At 40.2% G+C, this 26,977-nt stretch overlaps 1 protein-coding gene across 11 annotated transcripts in view; it reads left to right on the forward strand.

Moving 5' to 3' along the window:
- PLCB4 (phospholipase C beta 4) overlaps positions 1-26,977 on the forward strand; it is a 185,525-nt gene that overhangs the window by 45,290 nt on the left and 113,258 nt on the right. For 8 of the 11 annotated variants that reach the window (XM_085053980.1, XM_085053977.1, XM_085053989.1 and 5 more), the window contains one exon: positions 673-819. The exons of the other annotated variants lie outside the window; for them this stretch is intronic. The gene's annotated coding sequence lies outside the window, so the exon portion shown is untranslated. The remainder of the gene's footprint in view (positions 1-672; positions 820-26,977) is intronic. 11 annotated transcript variants of the gene reach the window in all.

The raw sequence follows: 26,977 nt of genomic DNA on the forward strand, positions 1-26,977 counted from the left end.
CATCTCCTCTGCCACCACCACGGGCACTGGTGGAGCTGCTGTTGGGTGTCCCCTGACCCACCCTTTCTCCCAGGCCGACCAGCCCTGCTCCCACAGTCTCTGCCCACAGGGACAGCGCTGCAGTCCCTGGCAGTCTTGTGGCCTGTGCTGGGCTGGCAGCAGTTTGTCCAAGCCTTCCCTGAGTGCTCTTCCACATGTGGCCTAACAAGCCCTGAGCAGGAGGAGGTAACAATCCTGCCCTGCCCTTTAGCTGTGCCCAAGCTGCTGCTGCTGCTGCTGCTGCTCTCCCCTGCCAGAGCACACTGCTGGCTCGTGTTCTGCTCGCTGTTTGCTGCCAGGACCCTCAGGCTTTTCTGGGAACTGCTGAGCCCAACCACCTCGTTGTTTACCCATCTAATTGGCCGCTTCTCCAGGTGTAACATCCCAACTGGATAGAAAGAGTGGCCGACATGTTCATTAGATAATAAATTCTCATTTGTTTTCTCATACTAGCATTAAACTTGTGCAAGCCTTGTTTGACAGTGAAACCTCATTCTTGCTTATTCATCACTCCATTGTAAATTACTGGAGTAACTCCCAGTTACAGGTAATTTGCTGATATTTTCACAGCCTCCTGACTCCCATGAGAATATGGTACAGGTGTTTATGTTCTTTCCATGCCTATATCCACAGCCTGCTGGAGACACAGGATTTTCTCTCGCTCCTCTGAGAAGGATGAATCAAAACTTTGTGTCTCAGCAAGAACCTTTGTCTCAGTGTGTGTTGATCATCACGTTCCTGTGAGCAAAGTGAAATCAAAAAGAATCCTCATCAATTTTGGTAAATCTCACTGCAAAGATTTAGAAAATTTCTAAAAGATTTAGAAAATCTTTTTCTAAAAAGCAATTTAAAAACTAATTGATTTTTCAGTCTTTAGTATTCAAGATTTCAAGTGGAAAAGCAGTTATTTGCATATTGAGAGGGTGCAGCATTTAACTATAAATGGAAAGGAATTAATTGCTGATGATCACTGCTAGCATTTTTAGTTGTATTTTTGTATTGAAGGCAGGCTATGCTCATAACAAAAAAAGCTGAAGTCAAAGTACTTTACTTTCTCTTGTAATACAATGCTGAATAATAATACCAGCTTTTTTTTTTTTTTGTCTTTCTCATTTGGTTTTCTGAAACTTGAGAGACAATCAGAACTGGGAAAATTTATTAAATAGAGCATTCTGTACTGCGGTTTTTAGTGCAGTCCTGCATGTCCATAGTGGCATATTCTAGAATAGAATATCTAGATGAGATTGTAAAATGAAATAATTGCAGTAGCTCCGAATAAAGCCATTGTCTTGTGAAATCAGACTAAGTAAGATCTGTATGATTTTCATGTGAAAATCAAGTCCCAAAGGTTCATTAGAGGTACTGTGGGGGCCGCCCCACCTCCTTCCCATCTATCACCGGAAGACTTTTTTTGGAGGGGAAAGATGGCAATCCCAAAGGAGAAACACCTTTTTATACTACCACTTACTCCTTCTGCACATGACTTCTCTCTTATTTTATTGCTGTTAAACCCTTTCAGCTAGAGGCTAAAATATTTTGAGCCCTCTGCTTGTATCTACAGATATTTACCAACTCTATTTTTCAGGCAAGGGCTTTTTCAGAAGTATTGAAAAGGTCTTAAAATTTCGTCCAGTGCCTAATACAAGAGTATTCCTGTTAGATTTACTGGAGCATTTAGATACAGACACTTTACTTGTGTGGAAAAGTCAAATAGGTTCCTTTGTCACAGAAGCCGAGATAATTTGAATAATTTGAATAACCTTTTGTATGTTTTTGTGCCCCATGGGTTTTACATATGTGACATAGTCTGGCTGTATTAAATGGGATTGCCTGCTAAGGGCTGTAAGTTGCAAGAGCTGTGGATGATAGTTAAAATAGTGCCTTAGAGCTGAGGAAACTGAAGTCCTTTGTGAGCAGTAATTAATTAAACCTCAAACCAGTCCCAGGAGATGGCATTATCCCCTGTTTTACAGATGGTGGAACACAAAGGATAAGTGTATTGTTCAAGGGTGGGTAGCCAGGCATTGTCAGATCAGAGATTAAACCCCAGACCTCCTTTTTATAGGGCCATGTTCTAATCCACTTTGTGTTTCCAGTGCTTTGAAATTTGCTGATACTTATTCTGTAAGGCAACTTTTTCATCTCATTTGATCTTTGCTGTATGAGATGATCCTTGGGAAAAACAGGGCATTCCATCGATCTACTTTTGTTGTAAGTCTCCAAAAGGGATTAGGTTATAAATTCTGTCCCTTTAGTACTGTCCAGGATAACTCAAAATGTAAGCACATCCTTTTCTCTCAGATCACAGGATTTCATGCTGGTGCTTTGCCCATAAGAACTAGAACACAATTATAATGCCACCTTTTCTTCTTAGTGTAGTCATTAGGGATGGGGTGGGAGTGGGTGTTCTGGTGCTCATATAGAGACAGCATCAGTGGGGGAAGATGGAAGAGAAAGACATTTGGGCAGTTCAAGTGTCATTTTAAGAAATGCTGCTACTTAAAACTTCTGCTTGTGGTTGTATAAAGAGTTCCTCCTGTTGGAGGTTGAATGATGTCAAAGACTTTATCTCTGTTTTGGCATGTGGTATCACACAGCAGCTGAGGCTCTTTGGCTTGTGGGATTTTTCCAAGTGAAGAGGGAGCACATGTTCCAGAAGGAATTTCAACACTGGAGTGTGTTTCCTCTGGAGGTGATGAGGATGTCATGTTGCGTCCAGAAAGCAACCTGGAATGCTGCCCTCATTGAATTTCTTCACAAGTCTTGGTGAATGAAGTCATCTGCTTTCTGTCAAAGGATCTGACGGGAAGGAAGAAAGATTTTGAGTAACAAAGTACTATGTAGTAAACTCATTGACAAAATCCTTGTTTGGCTTTGCACTTGTTTTAAAAGCCTTCCTAAAAACCTTGTCTCTGAAGTAGTCTGCAATAGGTTAAAGTATATTAAAGTATACTTCCGGGTAAAACTCTTCTAACTTAACTGCGTTTGCTGACAGCGCTTAGGTTAGTGCATCTACAAAGCCAAAATAGCATCGCTCCTGAGAATTCCACTGAGTGAGATAAGCCAACAGGGTCATCTGTGTTTTGCTTCTATTTGGAAATAAAACATTTGACAAATTTTCTTAAGCGTTTGACTTTGGTTGCTAGGAAGTAAACTGGGAACTGGTAAAGCTGGTAATTGCTTACATTTTATGTTACTTCTGTGCACGTCAGTTTTTGTAGAGTGTCTCAGTAAGGTGGACTGGAAAGCAGCTGTGGTGATAGACTTGATAAAAGTTTTCTCATGGATGCATGCAGTGTTTGAGGTGCCAAGCAGACAAACACAGTACGCAGAGTCCTCACCCAGAAATGTGTGAAGCAACAGCTCATCACAACTTGTTTTCCCTCCAGAAGAAAAGATGGGGTGATAATATCAGTCTGATGATGACAACCCAAAAACTGATTCACTGAAGAGAATGGGGGCCAGGCGAGATTTAATGTAATCAAATGTTTTTTCCATAAAATCTCAGCTTTGAGTAGAATGCTTTAAACCAGCCTTATTAATAATGTGTGTCAAAGCAAGAAAAGATTGAGTGAGGAAGAAACTATGCAAAGAGAAAATGGGTTTAGTTGAGTTAGTGCTCTCTCCTGGGTTTCAGCCATTTATTAACATTTCAAGGCACTATGGTCAATATTGTTGTTTTGAGGAGTGAAGAGTGAAAAAGGTGAGTGGCAGAGAAAGAATGAAAGTGCATCAGAGAGTAAAAACAAAATTCTAATGGGATGACATGGACAGACAATGAGAGAAGAAGGACTTTCCAGAAAGGTGTGACAGCTTGCTGGTAGAACTGGAATGCTTCCCCTCCCATGCAAAACTAAGATGGGAAAGGTTTGGTAGGGCACTTCCCATGTGGTTGGAATTGTATAAGAAAGGCTCATACTGACCCTGCTTCGGTAGTGTTGGTCCCTGCCCCATCCTTTCTCCTTTTTGTGATACTTCTCCTATCAGGTAAGTCTTTCCCTATGCTGAGACAGGGTGTAAAGCAGTAGGTGGTTTTGTCTGGGCTCTGGTCTGGAATCACTCTGTTTGCTCAGCTGCACACTCCTGTGCTCCAGTGAATCATGTCCCTCTCTTTTGAGATGACAGCTTGCTTTACAGGGCAAGTTTCCTGTTACAGAGCAGAAATTAGTGGAGGTGAGGGAATGAAAACCTCTGCTGCTGGGATCCTAGTGGTCCTAACTGCCTGTTGCTTACCCTTGCTGATTTTGGAAACTGGATGTTCTACCCTTCCTGCTCTGCACGTACATCACCTGACTTCTGAAATAAATCACATCTCCCCTACTTTCTTCAACTTTCATTTTTGCACTGTGTTCCCATAACTACATGCTCTTTATCTTCCCCATCCTCCTGTGAGCTCCAGCCTGAGTTATACTCTTCTCTATATTCTCCTGCCTCCTTCACCTCCATACCCCACACCTTTCCCTGTGTAGCCTGGGAGCTTTTACCCTTTGCCTCAATTTTTCCTGCTCCACAGCCCTGAGCAGAGAGCCTGGTTCCTGCCTCTGGCTGGCACAGTGTCTGCAGCGGGGGGAAACCAACTGGCTTCACAAGGCTGCAGCTGCCAGCTTCCATTTCCAGGGGAGCTTGTAGCAACAGCAGCAGCTCTAGACCTTGGCTTATGTGCAGGATCTCACAGGGGGCAAGATGATCTCTGTGATTCCCTTTTACGTTTTGTGGATGGAAAAGTCAGGACCAGCTTTCACTGAAAATTATCAACATACCAGTCTAAGAAGGTTTACCTACCAGATTTTACCAAAGCTTAGTTTGATAATGATAACAATTAACCTTTTCTAAACCTGTCTTAAATGAGCACAGGAAGTATCAGATTGCAAACTGATTTAAATCCTTTTTCTTTATCTTTTTTTCTTTTATATTTCCTCTTGAGTGCATGGGTTTGCTTTCATGAAGGGGTTTAATTCTTGGAGTGTGTTTCAAGGGCTATCATATTGGCCAGACACAGGAGAGGCAGCAATTTGCTCTCCAAAACTGCTGCTGAATACTTTGAGACACACTAGAAGTCCTTGTGGTGTTACACACACAATTTGTACTCTGTTAAAGTTAACTACTTGCAGAAATTCCCCACACAAGATAACTTACCTATCTGAGAGTTGCTTTTGTTTGATTGCTTGTTAAATAAATTTGTTGCTTTAAAAAATAAATTCATACTACTTTTTTTTCCTGATACTATGCAATAATTAAACCCAAGCATTGTTCTTGTGTTCCTGCTAAAATGACTTGGCACCAGAATCATAATTCTTGTATGTCTTGGGCTCTATAAGTTGAAATGTGAGACTTGTCAAAAGCTCCTCATTCTTAATTCTTCACTTGTAAGTAATTGGTGAGATTTTGAGAAGCTTCCTGGTCCCTAGTTAAACAAGTCCCTTATTTTCAGGACCGTTCCATATTTAACAGTTTTCACTACAGACAATCAAATTATTGAATGGTGTTCCAATCATTTTAACAATTGAGTCACATAGCCGCTGGAATTTCACAATAGGTATTTAGTTCTCAAACCATTAAGAAGCAATGCCTGGAAATGAAACCAGGCTTCCCTTTTTTTGTTGTGGGGAGCACCTTCTGAGAACAGTATATGCAAAGCTTTCTGCTTTTTGGCTTAAATGTTAACTTGAATATATTTTGAAATGTGAATAGAATTCCCTCTTGCTATTTTACCTTCTAAGGCCAATGGCTTCTTTGTGCTTTTACACTTCATTGCTAAAAATTAATTTTATTAAACAAAATGAGTATGAGCAGTATATTAGGAATGGTGACAGAAGGAGGAACCTGAGCACAGGCAAGCCACTGGATTGTCGGCCTAACATGAGCCAGGGTAGGCATAACCCTTTGAGAAATACAAGTCCAATGAACAACTTGAATTGGATATGAAGGCCTGAGACAAAACCCTGTTATTGCAATGACTGAAGAGAAACCACAAAGCTTGAAATCCCCTGTGAAAACAACAACAAAACTCCCAAGCCCCCAAACTCTTCTCTTAGGTTCTGCTTTGCCAGTTCAGTTTTCCTTTGGTCTCTTCCATGGTTGTAGAGCAGGAGCAGAAGTTCTCAAGGTGTTGCTGTTCCAGCTGCTGCTGACACCCTGTTCTGCTAAAATGTGTGTGCCAAGTTTGTGAAAGATCAGATAAGTTGCTAGTTAACATGGGGCTTTCTGATTTTTCCCATTAATGAAGGGTAGTATATTTGGATCTCTTTATATGGAAATGTATCCATGTTCTATTTATAGCCATCTAGTAAAGACACATACTATGAAGAGAAAATTGGGTTCTGGGTAGCCAGAAAGATTAATTAAAAAACATGATGTAAAATTAATGCAGCCCATCTTCAGCTTCCTTGCAATCTGAATAGCTGTAAACAAGGGGCTCTGAGTGGCTGTGCCAGTGGATTCAGGGAATTAGTGTGTTCTGTACATTTTCCAAGTATTGACTGAGTTTTGAATGATGTGTCCGATACTCTCATGAGAGTTGCTCCCCAGCCTGCGTGCTAGAAGACAGGAATTCTTTTTTTCCCTCCAATTTGCAATGTCTTTTGGAGCCAACTCACACTCATATATTCTTAGTATTGTGATTTTTTTAGTTGTGCTTATCTCTAAACACAACAGTAAATTGAGACATCTCTAGCTGTTTTCAAGGGAAGTGTAATCTCCTGGAATGCAGCTCATTTTGAGGGGCTGGCAGTGGCCCTTTCTCCATAGTACCAGAGGGCTGGTAGTGTCACAGCTGCAGATTTCTTAGTCTTGGTAAGCAAAAGTACTGGGATGACATTGGTTTTATTTGGTTATTTTGGAATCAGGTCTTCGCTTTCTCAGGGTTTTCATCTCAATGGGACCTGTGTGAGAGACACTGTAACTAAGGTTTTATTATGTTCCAAAGGCACTTCAATCTTTTATGGGTAGAAGCACTGTCTATTAATCTTATTGAAGGCTTGTATTAAAAGGTTATTTTCATTCAAGGTTTGATTTTTCTTTCTCTTTTTCTGGTAGTGGTGATTATGCACACATTTACCACTTCCAAATACTATTTGCAAGGCTGCGGTGTCTTGTATCTTTTTAATCTTAAAGCTTTTACTGCTTTGTTAACTTTTTTAAACTACCTGTCATTCTGTTTGACAACTCTTTAGTCTCTACATGTCACCAAGTACTCTTTGAGTAGTAAATGATGGTTCCAAATGTAAGAGCTTCAAGTTAATGACTAGTGTGAAGCAGCAGAATGATATCTAAAATGAATGAAAATGTATCTTTTATTATCAGGGAGTGATTAAAGAAGTAGCTGAAATTACGACCGAATGTGAAAGGAAGTGGAATAATTTGTTACTGGTTGGTTCCCTGTTCAAAAATTTAACTTCTCTCAGCTTAATGAATGAGTGGTATCCTGGATCCTCTAGTTTCAGTGGCAGCACCTCACTGATAAGTGTGGGTTACTCACGATTTGTTTTGGTTTAGGTAAAGCTTAAAGCTGGTTGAGTACAAATTGACGGTGGGAAACTGGTTTTCACCCTCAGCCCCCAAGGAGAGCTGTCAGTCAGGATTCATGGTGAATGTCAGCATTTCAGGAGAGCTCCATCTCAGCTGTGCTGTCACCCACAACCTGCTCCTGGTGAGCAGAGGGTTTTGTGCTGTGTGTGCTCATCACCCCTGAAAAATGGGGCTTTTTGGCGTGTTGAAGTGGATCTGGTTCTGTTTATTGGCACACAGTCTATATTCATCAGCTATCCTGTCAGACACATTAATATGTATCTGTGTGGAAAACTGAATATATTTTAGCTGGCAATTAAAAGAATCAAGCATGTTTGGCCTTATTTCTCATGGCTTTTTATGTGATAGAGTTTTTCTTTTGCAACTTAGTCATCTTCTCACCTCACTTTTGTATTGCAGCTATCATGAATCCTTTCAAATTGAATTACTGTCTTCATTTTAAACAAATGGAAGCATATTTCAGTGTTTATGATTTGTTGAAGCAGACAATTGGCAAAAGGAAATGGAAGTTTTGAATGTAAGTTAGAGGAAGTTGGCAGGCAATATGCTCCAGTGCAGAATCTAAAGCTGCAGTAGAGTGAAATATCCATAGAAAAATGTAAATGGATTGTTTGTTACTCTTCCATTACATCAGTAAAGATTTATTCAGCTTCAGGTGAGATTTTATCCATTACAGTTTTATTGTAGTGGTTTAAGTAATCAGGCAGGGCTGAAAATGAGGTTTTAAACCTTTGATACTATAAGATATTTCAGCCTTCCAGGCACAACATTTAATTATACCAGGCAGAGTTTGCTTTGGCTTTAATGAACAGTTTTGTCTGTGTACACCAGTTCAGTTTAAAGGAGAGGAATTCACACAGCTGCCCCAAGCTGGAAGGGGAAACACCTCCTCAGCCTCTGTGGCCTGCAGCTCAATCTGTGACTGAAAATCCTTTATGTGAGGGACAGGAATAAGTGATGTGGTGGTTCTGAGATGTGACCTGGGGTGAGGGCGTGGGAGGGAACAGCTCTGCTCTTGTCTGCCGAGTGCCCTTTAGGACCAGAGCCCTTTGGTGACCTTTGGCAAATCACATAAGCTGTCTGCACCTTGTCTTCTGTGCAAAGAGAATTCGCAGCAGTGTTTTGAGACCTAATTAAGATTTTCCAAGTGCTTCCAGAACCTCAGATGAAAGGCATGCAGAGAAAGCATTATAATTAACAGGAGCTTATCAGCTGAGCTTTACAGAATTAATTCTTATAAATAGAAAACTAAATGCTTTGTAAGAAGCTTTTCTCTATGTTCCATACCTAAAAAGCATCATTTGTGGATATGAGATTTTAACATTAGTAAAAAGAAATGTCTATTTTCTTGTACTGGGATATTCTTCTGAGTGCTCTCATGCCTTATTGTGTTAGGGATCTTGAGATTTGGGACCATGTGCATTGCTCCAGGATATATCCACATAAGGAGAAAAATTGATTAGACTGTGTCTGCAGATACTTTCCCACTTCTGCTATAAACGTTGGATTGTTTTCAAAATATTTTTTATTTCTCAAAGACAAAACAAACCCCCAACTAGTTAAAAATTAATTGACTGTACTTCTGCTTCCTGTGGGTTTTCTTTTTCTGCATTTGGCATATTCAAGTACTGCTGCTGCCAGAGGGAGAGGTAGAGCTGCTGCTGACTTTTAAGGCCATTGCTTACTCAATCTCTTTGGTAAACCTGGGAGTGACTGGACCTAAATCAGAATCAGGATGGCTGCATGACTGGTATTGGAAGGAAGCTGTGGCTTGTGTTATCCCAAGCATCTGCTGCCACTACTGGGTAGTTACAGCAAAAAAACCCCAAGGAACAGGAGTGGTGGGTGCTCCATAGTGCACACTAATATCAGTGAGCTCATAGTGATACTTACCCTTACTTCAATATCAGCACAAGGCCCAGTTCCTGTTCTAGACAAACACAGAATTTTACAGACTGGGCCCAATATGTGACAACTGTGATTAGGATTATTTACTCTCTGGAATTTAAATGGTAAAAATTTTGTCTCCAGAATGGATCTGATCTGCAAGTGTTTTCAGGGAACATGCAACAGGATCATGTTTAATGATCTGGGTGGTCTGCTGGGCAGGGCTGTTTTGTGTTTGGCTGTAAAATCTGTTACCAGGCGTTCTTCCACAGTAGTCTGTTGTCTGCTAGGAAACGTATGTGAAGCAGAATCAATATTATTATTCCTTTTGGCTTGTCTCTGCTTTTAAGTATAACTGGAAAATAGTCTGTGTGATGGGGCACTGAGACCGTTTGTCACAATGCTTTTATTGTCCTGCTCAGCTGCAGTGTAACATTCGTTTAGTGCTCTCAGAGCGTGGCATTTCCGTTTGTGATGCAGCACAAGGGAATTCTGATTTCATTTCCTAGAAGATTTTGGCAAAATTAGGAGGCAAGTAACTTATCTTTGTCATATTTTGGCTGGATGTTTTCTGTTTCTTTTTCCTCTCCCTTGGATCAGCAAAATGGAAAACAACTGCAGAGACAGCACTGGATAATTTGGTTTCTAGGTTAGGTGATGGTCAGAAGCAACAGTGATGATGTAGTGTTTATGCTGATGTTGTGATGATGCAGACACAGCTATTTATTTACATTATGCTGTGATCTATCACAGTATTTATCACTTACTTATCTGTCTTCAATTTAGCATTTTGCTTGCAAATTTTAGGCACGGCGTAGCCTGTCTTAAATGTGGAGACTGTGCCTGGTTCCAGTACTACTGGCATGCTTAAAAACTGAGTCTAGAGATGCAGAAAGGGATAGGGTTAGAGCGGTAAAATGGCATGAGCTAACAGATCATTTCCCAGGTTTGCAGCCAGAGCTAGTTGTGTGCCAGGAGGGCACATATGATGGATAAGGAATGCCCTCTGTTTCCGAGGCTCAGCCTGACTGGCACTGGATCCACAGGCGGAGCTCCTTGGTATGACAGGACAAGGTGCTGCAGCCTGAGTGCTGGTTGAGTGCGTGGGTGGAAGTGCAAGACCTTGGCGAGGCAAAGAGCGATGAATTTCCCCTCATTGGCTTCTTTACTTTCCTCTCTGCTCAGGACAGGTCGTTCTGGCACAATGATTTTGTTGTGCCCAGCAGTCCGGGGGAGACAGTTGAGTCCTTAGGAGGAGGAATTGGTTTCCCCCAGGGAGAACAGCACCATCAGAGTTATGCCCTTGCTGTGGGTGTGTTGTGTCCAGCCTGTGGCATCAGGAGAGGTCTTTGAAGTGGATCAACAACTGGCCTAAACAAACAAGCAAACCTTTACTTATTTAAGAATAAATTAATGTAATTAATGGTTGCTTTGGGCAGCTCAGACTTGTTTGAATAAGAACTATCCTTTCAAATTTAGTTGCTGGTAGGTTATGACAGTTACAACTCAACTCTCACCTGAATTAAAATTGTATTGATTCTGATTTTGCCTGTTAATACTGTAACATGTTTATTTATTTTACTGGCTAATGCAATTGAACCAGTACAAGCCCAAGGGTGAAAGCAGCCATCGTAGTAAAAATTGATTTATCTACTCTACAACAGGATATGTACTTTGTATCTCAATGATGCAAAACTTATAGAACTAAGGTAAATCAGTCTTCCACTGCAGGTTAGGCCTCAGGTTGGAAAACTATACTTGCGACATAAAAGCAGCAAAGGAATATTTAACTTGTTTAAATAAATATTTTCACTTTTGTTACACTTTTATTGTTATCTGACTCTCAGACTCTCTTTGTATCCTTGAGAATATCTGAGGTATCTCAAAGGTTACAAGGCTGTTTCAAGTACTCCTGGACTAGCATTAATATGCTGAAATTGAAACACAGCAAGAAAACTCCCAGTGTAATGCAGATTTTTACCTTGACAGTGGTTAATGTTATTTTTAAGGTCTCCTTTATGCATTCAGTCACTTAGGACCTGTCAGCACATCCTTTATGAGTAGTTCCACTGTGTGATGTTGCACTCTTGGTCACTTTTATTTTTGTTATTAATTTGTCTGATTTATTTTTAACTGGAGAACATTTGTGGGAGTGACAGGCAGTGGAATTTTCTTTCACACAGTAGCATGTAAGAATGACATTAGACACTGGAAAATACTGCAATAAAATCACAAAAGTGAGCCAGCAGTGGGATAAATTGAAGCTGTAATGATGGGACTGTTACTGTTTTATTTGAAATGCATCAGATTTTAAGTCAACGATATCTTCCTGAATTAACAGGAAGATTAAGGGAGAAGGGAGAATCCCTTCCAATTAAGGGATTAAGAGAATCCCTTTCCAATTAAGGGAGAAGGGTTGAATTGTGATCTTGCAGTGACATAAAGTCAAAAAGCCTTGTGTGGATGGGTGGAGGGCTGCTGATTGCATGGAGAAATGGGTGATATGAATGGATGGCACAGAGCTGCTGGTGGGGATGGCAAGTTGATGAAAAGCAAAGTTTCATCGACTTTAGAGGCTGCCTGGATGATTTATGTTAAATTACGGTGAGTGCAGTTGGGGCACGTGTGAGACATTTTCCTTTCTAAACATAAATGAAATAAACCATGTACCAGTTGAGTTGCATTAATCAATTGTGAAGCATTTGTTTATTCAGTTCTGTTTTGTAGCACTGCAAATAAGATGGGTGCACATACACAAATAAAGGCAAAACTAACCTAATTCACAGTGATTCATATAAAGCAGCATTTTAATTTGAAAGTGCAGCTGGGGGATGTCTTACATGTTAGATAATAGCTTAAATTTTCTTTTTAATTGGTTATGCACCTAACAGATTCTGACTTTCTGGCAGAGGGATTGTTGGCTTTGTTTGCCAGAGTCTTATGTCACAGCCTATTACAGTGTAGAAAATTGGAATACTGAAGGATTTAAGAGGCTTTTTTCTGTAAATTCTTACTCTTCACTACTGAAGAAAAATTGCCGTAAAAGTGCACAGACTGTGAGAAATGCTGTCAAATGTAATGAAATATTTTTTCTTTTTTTAACTTAACCTATAGGGTTAAATGAATCATAGAGTGGCCTGGGTGGGAAGGGACCCCAAAGATCATCCAGTTCCAGCCCCCTGCCATGGGCAGGGATACCTTCCACTAGACCAGGTTGATCAGAGCTCAGTCCAACCTGGCCTTGGACACTTCCAGGGATAGGGTGTCCCCAGATACTTTGGACAACTTGTTCCAGTGACTCACAGTCCTCTTAAAATTAACAGAATGGTTTGACTACCTACAGAAAAGTTCTGAAGCATTGATGAACCTTTTAATAAATGTTAAGAAAAGAAACTTTATATTTAAAGCATATAACTGCAACAGAATCTGGTAAGGCATCCCCTCTTCAGAATTCCCTGTTCAAAATTTACTGGAAGCAAAACACAGAGATTTGTGTGATTGGGAAGTGATATCCCAAGAGTAGGGAGTTCCTCTGTGAAGAACTTCCACTGTAAAGGACCATTTGTGTCTATGGTGTAGTGAAGCCTATCCCATGGAGTCTGTAAATCCACATAGGCTCCACTGTCCAGCCAGGGATAGCTCTGGGATTAAATCTGCTGCTGAACCGAATCACATTGGCAATCTCAGCTGCCTGGGAGGTCTCGTGTTGACCAGGAAGCCCTGGATATGTGGTATGGAGTGCTCTAGTCTAGTTCTTTGGGTAATTCCCTTTTCTCCTCTTTTAAAGCCCCTTGAGAGCATCTTTCAGCTCTTATATTCATGATCAGGTGCTTTGAGCCAACAAGCACTATCTTTAAAGTGTCAAAAAATCCATTCTCTGTATAATTTCCTGTCACTCCCAATTTCCAGACTTCATCAAGTCAATGATTTTGACAACTTTACACCAGTCAGATACACTACTGGGGAAAATTTGTACATAGGAATGTTTCTGGTTTTGCATGGTGAAACAACTTACTAGACTTTCATGCCTTTTAATTTTATTATGTTTTTTTAAAAAAATGCTCTTTTGTAGAGAATTGAAAGAAAATTGAGCTTGGGTTTGTAGCAGACAAATTTTGGAAATATGGTGAACCAGGAAGCTGCTAGACAATTTTCTGGTTCTTTCAACAGTCAGACTGTATTTCACATCACAGTTTACATTACAGATAATGTTAAATAACATATGGTAACATTCTTTGGATTAAATCCTAGCTCTTCCTAGGTTAGTGACAGAAATCACATCGATTTGAAAATTGTACTCATTGCCTAATTCATGATGAAAATCCTTCCCAAAAATGGTATTCTTAGGAGAAATTTTAGCCTGCAAAAATCAGGCATGCAACTTGTCACTAGAATCTTGTGGAGTCCAGGGGAAAGCAGAGAGTGAACAAGTATTAATTATTTCCTGCTGGGCAGTTTAGCATGGCCAGTAAAAACTCAGAGCTCAGTTCTAAAAAGCTGGTTGTAATTCTGCAGCTCAGCTGTGCTTTTTAAGCTCTCATGATACATCTGTTGTAAACAGTGACAAATAGAAATCCATTGCTTTCCTTCTGTATTCCTAATTTCTGGCAAACATAAGAGATCAGAGAGAGATTTGGTTGGCTCTAAAAAAGCAAACTGATGCGACTGGGTTTGTGATGCTCTCAAACCACAGAATAACTGTACTGTAAATTATTTCATGTGTTTTCCCTGAGCTCATTCCATCCAGCTTTGTAATTAGGTCCGTGAGGGCCGAATGCAGGCCAGATGAAATCACTTGCATTCCACCTGCCTGCACTGGAGCAGACTTTGGACTATATATAATATGTGGGAGTAAGCGATAAGATCACCATGAATAGTCCCTCTGTTCAGTTATGATCATGGGGAATTCTAAGAATGTCTGAAGAGAAGCATCTTTCTTTTGGAAGGAATTTATTTGTTGCTTTAGGAGATTTAGGTTTCAAGGAGGTTATAAAGTGCCCATGCAGACTGTTGCTCTAATTTTTGTAAGTAAAATAAAACCCCAAATTGTTGCTGTTGAGCTATTTCAAGTGGAGAATTTCTTTCATCAGAGTGACTGCAAATTTACTTTGAAAAGTATAAAAGTATGCCTCACAATTTTTCCATGGCAAGCCTCACTGAAGTGAGTACAATCACAGGAGTAAATATGACCAAGATGTGCAAGATCAAGGCCTTTCTGTATTGGGGTGCAATGTCACACAACCTCCAAAGGGTTTTCCTAGCAGACCTAAGTGAAATTACTGTACAAGGCTTTGTTTTGAGAACACACTGAACTTTCAACATAATTTTAGTACAGGATGCTTTGGACTGATCCTTTTTTTTCCTTTTTCCAGTTTCAGTTAGAAAGAAGTACTTGACAATCTACCTTTTTTTTTTTTTAATCATGCTGGATATATATAAAACTTTGTAGAAAGTCATTGTATATAAGAATGATCCATGAAGTTTTATGTAGCATTTTATTGGAAACCATTACAAAATGAAACAGGTTTAGCATAAAGTTTGAGTAAGATTTAATTTATACACTGGAATTGATTTGAAGATTTAGGTGATTAATTAAAATCTTTGCCAAAACTGTCTTATTAAATGAAATGGAAATTTCAACTGTTCTATCATATAGTCCAACCACTGGGATAAGGTGTATCTTTGTCTTTCTGCAAGTTTGCATATTTCCTTTATAAATGATACTTCTTTGTTTATTTAGTATTATTATCTATTACATATCTAAATACATCAAACTGAAAATTTCATCATACTTTTTTATTGTTTATACTGGAAATGCTTAACTTAATACTTTTAAGATTGGAACTACTTTAGTCCTGTGCTAAATGTCTGTATATGTTTTCATATAGTTCTAACCACGATCATTTGATCATAGTGAGATCATGAATATTTGTGTGCGTTCATGAACTTTTCCTTGGATAAAGAGTTTGCAATGCTGAAACCATTACCATTCAAATGATGTGAAAATATTCAAAGCTCATTTATCATTTATAAGCTCCAACAGGAATGCTTTTTAAAATGGGAAGCAGCAGAAAATTGAGTGAGTTCCATGAGTCCTGTGTTGCTACAGATGTATCTTGTACCAGCAGAGTTAAAGTGAAAATAAAAATAGGACAGCATTACATGCCTGTACATGCACAAGTGTGGATTCTCCTGGCACTGATGACCCTTCAGCCATTGGGCCACTAATAAACTTCAAGTTGACATGAATAAATCACCGCCACAGTGGTTTTAAAGGACAAATACAGACACACACAACTTTCTAAAATCCTTTATTATGCTCCAAGTGGGTTGTAATGAGAGTCACTTTATTCTTTTTTTCATTTATATTGATGGTGGAAAAGGATATGGAAGAGAAAATCCATTTTGATCAGAGTTTTGTGAAGAAAAAGGAAGTAATGCAGAGATAGTTAATGTAAAATATGTCACTTATTTTATTGAGATATTATTTTGCCTTGACTTTATTATGTTGTCACAACCTTTTTATACTGCCAAACTGTCTCCATCTAAAAAAACTTCATCATTTATTCTGCAGCCATACTGGGGCCACCTTTTTCAGTTTTCATGTTTAATCCTTTAGAACACAAGGTGAAAGTTTTGGGAATCATCACTTGGTATTTTTGCTTAATGCTTTTCTCTTTGCAGTTCTTTGCAAAGAATTGTGCTACTCAGAGCACTCAGCCCTCACCAAGTATACATAAATTCCTATTTCTATTTCTGTTCAGTTTTCACTTGTTGCAGACTAGTTTAGCACTTAATTTCTGTTCCATGTATATTTTTTATCTTTTGAGTGCAAGAATTGGGTCCATTTGCAAGAAATCCCCACGTGTTTTGCTGCTTTACCACTTTCCTTTGTGTAGCACTCTGGGAAGGATCTCCCTTGAGCCCTGCTGTGCTTGGGAGGATGGAGAATGTCTGAGGCCCTCACTGGTGGCACCTTCTGAGTGTGGAGAAGGGAGTGCAAAGTTCAGTTTTAGCCCCTGGTTTTGGCTGATTGTTTTGGTGCAATGATTCAGGTGTTCCTGCTCTGCACTGGCAGGTTTTATCCCTCCTGAGTCACTGGGGAAGGAATCAGTGATGCCTCAGAAGGAAACAGTGGGTTCCATCAGGGTGAATGAGTTACTGCTGTGATCAAAGTATCTTCTTAGGTTTTTCTCTCTGTTCCTGCCACAGCCTGTTTTTACAGAAGGTTTCTGTTCATTTTCTGTGGTGACCACAGGCTTCTGTTAGAGGACTCTGCAAATCTTTGCAACTGGGGTATGGATATATGTTGATTTTTAATTTTTTTTTTAATGAAATGGCTTTGTGGTTTTGGAGATTTTCCTTTGATATTCTAACTTGAACAGAGGAATTAATATAAAAGATTGAGTTGCTGTGGGAAAGAGGAGTGATGTGTAGCTCTACCATTTCAACACACAGTCAAAATCTTATCAGATACAGAATCTCGAAATTTGGAATGCTCTCTTCCCCACATCAGTTTGGACATGGCTTTTACTGCTTCTCTTACAACCCTCTGTTGACAACAATATTCCTTGCAAAAGCAGCTTGAAATCACAGCCTTTACATCCCTTTAAAACATTAATCCCTAGTTCCAACATGTTGTAAAATGCTAACTGCTTGTTAGCATGATGCAAATAAAGCACACATAAGGCAGCACTGAAGAAAAAGAGGAATGTTCTGGTCTGCATGAAATAGAAATAGAGATGTGAGGATGCAGGTCCCTGTTGTATTGCCCTGGATATAAAGTTGTCTTAGCTTTCTTAGTTTGCTATTCCCTCAGCTGTGCTTGTGTTTCTGCTTGTCAATCCAAACCTTAACCCTCATCACTGAACTCATAAGAAAAAAGAAGGAAAGAGGTAGGGTTTGGTTGGGGTTTTTTCCTTGTAAAAATAATATAGAGACATTGTAAAATGTATTTGCCACTGGGGAATTGCAATGGTCAGCTTAAATTGTAGTCTTTGTGTAATTTCTGTGTTCCTTGTGTGATCCATGTGTATGGCTTGAAGGCCCTAATGCAGGTGTTTGCACTTGGATGGACAAACCTCCTCTTTCCCTACTTGCTTGCTGTGGGATTTTTAGGAATGTCTCTAAGAACATGTCTTCTTCCTGCTGCCAGAATTAGGAAGAAGTGATCCATGTGATTTGGTCAGAAGTGTTTCGTGGTCTAAAACCTGTCAAGATAACTCTCCAAGAGAAGAACAACAGTACTGCTCTTCCCTCTCCCTCTTTGCTGTATCCCCAGGTGAATGCTGGCCTTTTTATTTATCTTCCAAATGGTCCAGCAGCCCTTGTATTAAGGCAGAAATTACTGCTCTGCCTGGAATTCTACTGCAGTGCTTCCAGTCACAAGTTTTTTTGCTACAGCAAGAATAAAATATTTCAACTTTTAGCATACTGTACAGCTAACTACCCACACTGGGCACCAGAGAGATTCTATATTGTTCGCTTTGACAGTAGCTACATCTAAATCTTGCTCCTTTTTTTTTTTTTATTGTGTTCTCTTGTAGCAACTGAATGTTTGATCTTTTAGAAACAAACAGCAAATGTTTGCTATTCCCTCTCTTGGAGGTTCCCTTTGCTGGTGGTACTCTGGCAGTGCCATTCACGTGTCAGCTGTGTGTGGAGCCCCTTTGTTGCTGTGGCCTCTTTGCTGAGCAGGATCCAGGAGCAAGGTTCACTGAGAGCACAGGTGCAGAGGCTGTGGTGGGAGCAGGACATCACAGTGGCAGCTGTGCATTTGCTCATCGACGATTTTTTCCTTGGCTTCAGCTTTAGGGTAGAGGCAGACAAGTAGAATCAAAGCCAAGGTCTGTGTGTATCTTGTCCCTGCTACAGCAATGGCGAAAAGGGATTTATTTACTGCCTGTCAGGGGTGGGTAGCTGGGGAGGAATCCGTGCTCAGGTGCGAGTGGGGGTGGATCCTGTGCTGTCTCATCCGCTCTGTTGCTCAGCTGCTACACTGGAAGCAGTGTCTGGCAGTGGGAGTTTTCTTTCCTGTGGTCAGGAAGAGTGTTGGTGCCATTTGTGGCTTTGCTATGATGCTGATTTGAAAAAGGTAACATGTAAAAGTGTTTTAAGTAGCCAAGGGATTAACCAACTCTACCATGTTGTAATTTACATCCAACTGTACGTTACTATTAAGTGTCAAGTGATTAGGATATATCTTAATAGTCTGAGGAATCGTTCTGTGGTTTCCACTGTGACTGGAAATTAGCTGAGTCCTGGCATGCATGGTGCAATCAGCAGGTTTCAGTGATTTATAAATTACACAATGTGGCTTAAAGCTCCACTTCACAAAAATAAGAGAATGGGTTGCCTGATGTGCAGCAGGCCAGCTGTGTGATTGTACAGCCATTTCTGTGACTACAAACTGAAACTCACTCTGTACTTCAAGCCTGTTATTGTTGATAAAATTAATCATATACTTTGATGTATTATCCTGTAAGTATGCACAGAATTCCCATTTGACAATCCATTTGATAGCTTAAGGAGGCCCTGGACTCCAATTAGCACCATGTGATAGAGTTAGGCCTCAGTGCCACCTCTTGTGGGTTGTTAGTAAATGTTGGCAATCAGTTGCTTAAATATAAAACATTTCTTTTTTTTAAGTTAAGTTAAGAAGCAAGGCTGGTAAGAGCAGATGATATCTTTTATCAGGCTGACTGCTGAGACCAGCCATTAGGCTTTTGGACACAGGCTCTTTTCCAGGTCTCTGAAAAATAGCTCTGACAATGTTGCTTCATTATGCGTGTGGTCTTTCTCCCAAAAGATTTGTGTTGGAGGTTCCAGTTCTTTCCTTGTAAAAAGGTGAATGGAGATTACTTGCAAAGATGGAGGAGTGAAAATAGGAATTAAAGTTTATATAAAATGTCCCTTTGTTACTTGTTCACTGAAGAAAGAGCCTAGCAATGCCCCTGTGAGAACAAGGCCAGAAGTTGTTCCATTTTTATGCCTTAGTTTCATATAAGCATGGACTTGCTTCTTTCAGAGGATGATCACAGAAGAATGAGATATCAAAGTCTGTCCTAGAACAGCTCTTAAATCCCTCACAAATTAAGCTGTTCTTAGGCTTGACAGGCTCACTGCATGTTGCCTAATACAGGAATCCATTTTATGCGGGACCAGAGTTTGGTTTTTTTTTCCCTGTTTACAGAAAATTTTCAAGTAAAATTCATAGCTACTAGAGTTATTAGAGTTTTCCAGCTTCGTTTGGAGTCTGGATATGAGGTAGGGCTTGTGTTGGTGAAGTCCATTTAAAGATTGCATTGTGAAAATAGGAGTGATACCAGTTGTGTCTGCAGATCTTGTTATATATACATCACTAGTGTTCCTTGGCTCTTATCTCAAAGTATTGCTTGTTCTGATAACTAATTCCATTATTTTTAAGAGAACTCAGAAAATACTGTAAAATCTTTGTGTGTGCTTCTGTGAAAAAATTTCAGATGATGTTAGAATGTAATGCAGAATGCAAAGCATGGAGAGTGCGAGCACCAGCTGAATGAGATTGTTAAATCAGGCTGAGCTTGTGTTTTCCTAGTGCTTGGCTGATCTTGGCACTTGGCTGGCAGCAAGCTGGCAGGGATTTAACCTGTGCCAGCCATGGACAGTGTTGTCTTAGATAAGGGCAGGAAAAAGAGTGACAAGGTGTTGCAGCTCCTTCTGCTGGCATGCTATGGCTGTCATACTCCTACCAAACTCAACTCTGGTGAGTTGTCTATCATGACTTTACATGAAGAAAGGGTTTTATGCTTTCATTTTCATAATTGCTATTTTAATTAACCCTGTAAGGGTTATTTTTTTCCTCTTATCTCAGAGCTCCACCTGCTGTTGGTGCACTTGGTGATATTTAGTCTCCAGTTTCCTCTTAAACTCACACACACAGCAAAGAGCTGTTTTCCCCTTTTGCGCACTCTTGGAATTCAATACCTTCTTTGTCCTCCTTGGTCATCCCCAAATTTCTCTGCTACTTTTCTCTTGCCCCTGATTTACTTTAAGTGCTGTGAGCACCCCCAGGACACTTCTCTGAGTGATGATTTTATTAGTCACTCAGCTTTCTTTTGGTCACACACTGAAGACTGCTGCATGAGGGTATTGCATGGCACATGCTTAACATCTGCTGGAAAAGTCTTCATCTGTGCACACATCTAGTTGTTATGTTCCTGTTACTGCAGCAAACTTGCCTTGACAATTGCAGTCTTACTTCACCAAATTGAAACGGTTTCATGGTTTTTAGCCTCTCTCTCCTGGCTTCTTGTACATCAGCTCAACAGATCAAACATCAGCTCTCCTTTCTACCTCCAGGGCTCGTCACCATGATTCCTGTCACTCTTGCTCTGTTTCTTTTGGCAATAAGTAACATACTCTCACCCCTGATCAGTCCAAGACCAAACCCTTTGCTGTTCATTTTTCCCATTCTAAACTGAAAACCTTTATACCCTTTTTGTGGCCCTTTGCAGCAAAAGATGCCACCACATCTGACGAACTGCCTCATTATACTTTTTCAGTGCCTCATGTAAGATGTCTTTTCTGTAGGCAAGGCGCTGTTTTGAGGCTCTTGTGCAGGAAGTGTTTCCTTACTGCTTCCAGTTCTTCCAAGGAGCCCGCAGTTCAGCTGTGTGTATCTCTGGCAGCACTTCCCAGGAGCTCTTTGGGACACGGAATAACTTTGGCTCTGTTTTGGTGCAACACCAGACAGAATAGCGTGTGGCCTGACAGTGGTACTAACGTGCCCTTGCTAAACATTTCGGCTGCAGTAGGGTGATGCCTGGCCATGTGGCAGGCAGGATGTTTAGAAACCTTAAGAATGGATGTGCAGGAGGATCATTATCCTTATATTTTGTAGTTCTTATACTGTACTCCTGTGATAGCACTCCTGTGCTTCTGTTATTCATTCGGGAGTGAAATCTTACCAAGTTTATGTTGCTCATCTAAGGAAAACATGAAACACAATTAAAATCAGCTAGCATTTATTCTTGGAAGATATAAATATGGCAGCACTGTTCAGCTGCTCCTTTGTGATTATTATTAATCATTCAGGATGCTTTATGAATGTTAAAAGCTGTCCTGGCATGGTGCAGTGGGGAATGGGATGCTTCATCCAGAGCTTCTAACGCTCCCAGCCACAACTGATTCTTCTCTGTGCAGGGTTATGTAGCAAAACATTTCCCATGAAGGGTTTAGCAGTGGCGTAATCAAATCCTGTTCTGAGGTGTTTGTCTGGATACTGTACTTTTGTGGACTATAGGAGGGGTGTTTTTGCAATAGTGAGATCTAGCAGATAACACCAGGTCTCATACTGAACATCTTGTTTTATTGCTTCACAGAAGGAAGAGTTTTCCAGCACATCAGTCTAATTAGACTACTGTTTATCCACCCAGCCCAGAATTCCTTTGTAAGTTGCTCACTCATAAACTAGAGATCACAGTTGAGTTGCATTTACAAATGTGGTGCTAATGGAAACCTCTCCCTGTCTCAATGCATCAGTTAAAATTTTCAGTCCACTATTGTATGGCTCTCAAACAATGGTGTGTGTACACACACACACACACACATATATATATATATATATATATAAAATGTATCGCTTCATATATTCTCCTGTAATTAGTATGATGAAACTGATTAAGAGTATCAGAGAGCAAAGAGACTTACTTCGGCATGTAGTTTCCAGGTCTTGTGTGTTTCACAGCAGTATTGGCTTACCACGTTTTAAAATGTCAGCCTACCACCATTTTCACTGCCTTCAGTGGAAATGTCAGGCTGTGAATCTCCTCAGGAGCCAATTTTGTCCTTTAGGAACAAAGGGAAAGACACATTTTTTTGTAGGATGGTGTATTCACTGCTGGAGTATCCTGTCTATTGCAGAGACACTAACAACTTGGTGGCATTGGAAGGGAGGTCAGGGATCTGGGAGTGCCACTGCAGTCTTTGTTACCTGACCCAATAGCTTAAGATAGCCAAGACCCAAAAGAAACACCTTTATAACTGTGGAGAAAGCTTGGGGAGCAGTGGGGAGAAACTCTAGCATGTGGGGAATGGGTTGTTGCTGCTGGGAAACTGGTGTTTGATAAATTTGGGGATAGTGGCGTTATTTCCACAATTAGAGCCTGCTCAGTTTGTGAGGTAATAGTCAGGGGTTGTGATATATAAATGACCAGCTTGTGAAGAGGACCTTGGTGGAGTAGCAGTTAGAAACTGCTTCTGTACAGCATGGCTGCCTAGGCAGCTCAAGGATGTCACTCCCAAAGTGCAGCTTAACAAAGCCTTTTGGACTTGCCTAGCTCTGGTTTGGTCTGTACTAACCTCAGTAATTGTCATGACAAACCCAGGCCAGCAGAAAGATCAGCCAAGTGTTCCATCTAGTTCTTGTTCTCATTAAATGGGAGATTTCTTCATGATTGAATTTAGAACTCTGTTGCCATGGACGAGTGTCACCCAACACTGGCAACCATGAAACTGCTGCAAAGCATGCAGACTAATCACAAATATTGGAATCAGTGACCCACACTCAGAAGTACTTTTTTTCATCCAGAAAATCCAATTTTTCAAGCCCAATGGCAAGTAACTATTCCTATAGATAATTCCTTGTGGTACACCTCTGGATGTCTTGCTCCTTAATGCCTCTCTATGTATTGTATGGTCTCTAATGTGTTAAATTCCCCTGGAGAAATGAGGATGAGGTTCAGTGATAAACTGTGTGATAATCACTATGGAATGGCCACTCTGCCTAAATGTGTCACCTGCTGGACCAGTGTCACCAGGGGCTCTGGATTACCCAGGTGAATGTCATAGAGGGCAACTGAGTATGTTTCAATCTTTTTCTCTCCAATCTGTACTATGCAGAAAAGCCTGCGCATAGCCAGCAGTGAGGGAGAAGGGAGTACAATCTTGTACAGGGATTACCTGGAATTGCCTTTTTTACCCATAAAATGGGTTTAGCTCCAAGCTAAATAACTCACGTTCTCTGCTCCATATTCTCCATGGATATAGCAGAGCATTGGTGTATCTTAGCTTTCCCCTTTGCCACGGCTTGTCATTCAAGTGTCACTGGTTATCCCTAAATTGAATCTCTTTGTTACTAGTAAAAACCAGTGATTAGAATACTTGAAAAATGTTACCCTTTTCCTGAAAATAAAGCTAGTGCTTGGCAGAACTTGCTAATGCAAACTTGAGAAATTGTGGGTGGATTTTGTATTCCCAAAGGGTAAAATAGTTGACAATACCACAGCAGCTGACAAACACCAAGTCAAGTCGTTTTTGGCATTCTTATGGGGCCAAGGAGAATACATGCTGTTCAGAAACCATGAACATTGGCTATGTTGGCTATGGCAGAACAATAATATCCCAGCTGTCCTAGAGTTCAGAAAGCATTTGTAATGTTACAGAGCTGCAGTGGTGATTTAGTTCATATGGATTTGTGTGTGTATCCTAAAAGAAAATGAATCTTCAATTATTTAAGCTTCAAAATGCCAAAAATTATTAGGTTGAATTTGGACTTAGTTTTAAGGTTCTCTTTAAGAAGTATAAATAAGCATTGATTTTAAACCAAGCCAGACTTCAGCACTAGAGTTCACTGCTTGACCTATAACAAGATTCTGTGACCCATGAAGTCTCATCTTCATCAACTGCACTTGCTTTCTGTAAATAAACCTTATGATGACTTTGCTGGCTTTCAGTGTTTTATATGTAACTTGGGAGCTTGTTTGGTCCTCTCTTGGAGTCCAGTTTTTCTCAGAGCAATCCTGAAAGTAAAATCCTGCACTTGAGGTCCTTGAAATAACAGGTATTAGAGAACTTTCTCTTGTTTTAATTAAGTACATAAGACTGCACAGTAGATGAGATCTGTTTAGCAACTTGCTGGAAGTACTGGGAATGAGAGCTTAAATTCAATAAGCAATTTCTAAAAAATACGGAGTTTGTTTGAAACATTTCAGCTGTTGTTGTGAATGGTGCTTTCTGTATAACAAAATGACACAGTGACTTTACTGCAATTAATAAACTCCTTGTTTTGATACTTGCTAGTACTTCAGTGTGAGCTGCTTTGCAATGGCAAGCTGCTGGTACAGCCTGAGCTTTTGCCTCACAAGGATAATATGTCACCTTTGTCAGATGTTGCCTCTTTTGGTCCTCAATCTGTTTCATAAATGCTTGGAAGTTCAGTTGTCTTTTGTGGATTTGTTTCTTTCCTTTTTCTCCCTGCTGCTTCTGTTTGTTAGAGTTGACTGTTTTAAGACCAGAATGAGACACTTTATGGTGGAAAAGATAAATAACAGACAATAATGTTGTCTTTTACAAAAACTTGAGGACCCCCTTTGTGAAACTTAGCATCAGTTAAAAAAAAGAAATTACTTGCCTTTTCATTTTGTTCTTTAAGTATTTCATACCTTAATGTTCTCTGCTACAGACAGTGTTTGTATTCTGTTTGCTGAGCTGGTGAAGTCTGAATGTTTCATAAAAGCCTCTTTGGGAGAAAGAACCAAGCAATTTCCCCTTCATGCAAGCAGCAGGATTATTAAGGCTTCATAAGTTCTTACTCTCAGAGGCAGGAGCCAAAGAAAAGGAAGGTGGGTCAGAGTTTCAGCATTAAGGAAAAAAAAAAAACCAAACCACAAGCAGCAATGTATTGCTTTAGCTCCAATCTGATTTACTGAGTCATTCTTCTGGTTTAAGGGTTTTGTATTCTCATGTTGCACTGTGATTCCATAGTTCTGTGGCCTTCATACGAATGAAGTGAGACCTGGAAGAAAATACACAGAGGCAGGCATAGGCAGCAACCCCACTGCTGTCTCTCCCTGGACACCCATGCCTAGGTTCCTGGGGTGGAATTTTAGTCAGAGTTAGCAGATTAAATTATGTATCTGTCAGCTTGGTTTCCTGTTATTTAGAGCTTGTTCATATGAATTAAGTAAGTTTTATATTACTTCCATGACACAATGAAAACTCATCAAGAAAACCATTTAACAGCAAACTACTTACAGCTCAAAGCTTCTGAGAAGCAAACTGTGGAAGAATATTCTGAGAAAAGTGTAGTTACATGCTTGGTCTGATCAGGTGTGATCCCCTGGGTCTCACCTCACCATTGGCAGTACAGTCTTTGGCTGGGCTTTGTATGGTCACTGTGTTGTTGGATGGATACTTCCTCAAGAGTTAAAATCTATTAGAGCTAAAATACTTCCATTCTTTTTGAGGCAAAAATCCAAACAGGGCAGGTGCTATTACATTGCTAGCAAGGAAGTGTAGGGAACAGCACACACCAAACTACAAGGAAATCCCAGTGGGAGCAAAAGATGTGGCTGTGAGGTGTTTGCTTTCCTCTCCTGTTGTATTAGACAAGCTCTGGTTGTTGGCATCCTGTTGACTCTATCCCTGTAATAAATAGTGAGCACGAGGACAGGGGAGTGTATTTTATTCCTCCACGGTGAGAAAAAGGTGAGAGCCTGCTGTGCCACGTGCTTGTAAGGCTGGCATCATTCAGGTTTTACGTTTTGATGAATTTGCCTCTTTCCCTAGGACTTCAGTAACAAGGATGCCACCATGCAGCTGCCTTTTTATTTCTGCTTGTTATTTGGACAAAGGTGAAAATTGGTGTGTGTGGCTTTGAACACGTCACTTACTGCCAGAAGGTCCCAGTCCAGGGGTGTATTTGTATCCTCTTAGGAATTGATGTGGATGGACTTCTCTCCACAGGCACTGTGGGTCTCTGGAGTTTCGCTTAGCAGCTTCCTCATTAACAAAGGAACTCCTAAATTCAGTGTAGATGGTATCAATAAGTCCTCAGCCAAGTTCAGCCAGCTCTGCCTGGTACACGTCTAAATGCTGCTGAGATAAAACAAGCAATCAAGCAAAAAAACCCAGACTCAACAGTGTACCTGGGTGATATTTGCCATCAGCAGTGTTACTCAAGCTGGTGAGACTGTCAACAACCCCATGCTAAGAAATTTCTGTTCTACCATATGACAGCAGTAGCTAAAATAACCCAGCCATACAGAGAGCCCCAGGACTTTATCAGCTTTGAAAGTGGACAAATATGCAATAAAAGAAGGTTTCTGCCAGAACAGATATACACTGTGATCATGGAATTACTTGTAGGAGTTGGGAAGATCAGACCTGAGAAATTAAAGATTTCTTGTTTGTTTGGTTTGGGGGGGGTTTTTTTTTTTTCTGGAAATATCTTAAGTACTTGCAGCTGTAAGTGGAAGCAGCTCCTTTTAATATTGTTGAAAATTAATAAGTACAAATCTTCATACACTATTTTAATCCCCCCTTGCTTCCTTTTGCCTCTGCCTTTGTTTTATTTCTTGCATCTCAGAAAAATTTATGCAGCAATTTGTTAATTAGATCTGGAAATTTGTAGGAATGACTGAATTACTTTCAATAAAGCTAGTTTTAGTGCAGTGTAACACTCACAACTGTGCAAGTCTCAAATTCCCTTTTTCCAGATTATTTTCTTAGTTTTGGTCCAGGAGAAGCCGTATTACTTATATAC

The sequence above is a fragment of the Lichenostomus cassidix genome, chromosome 3, assembly GCF_008360975.1.
Source record: "Lichenostomus cassidix isolate B80296 chromosome 3, HeHo_3.0, whole genome shotgun sequence".
Lineage (NCBI taxonomy): Eukaryota > Metazoa > Chordata > Aves > Passeriformes > Meliphagidae > Lichenostomus > Lichenostomus cassidix.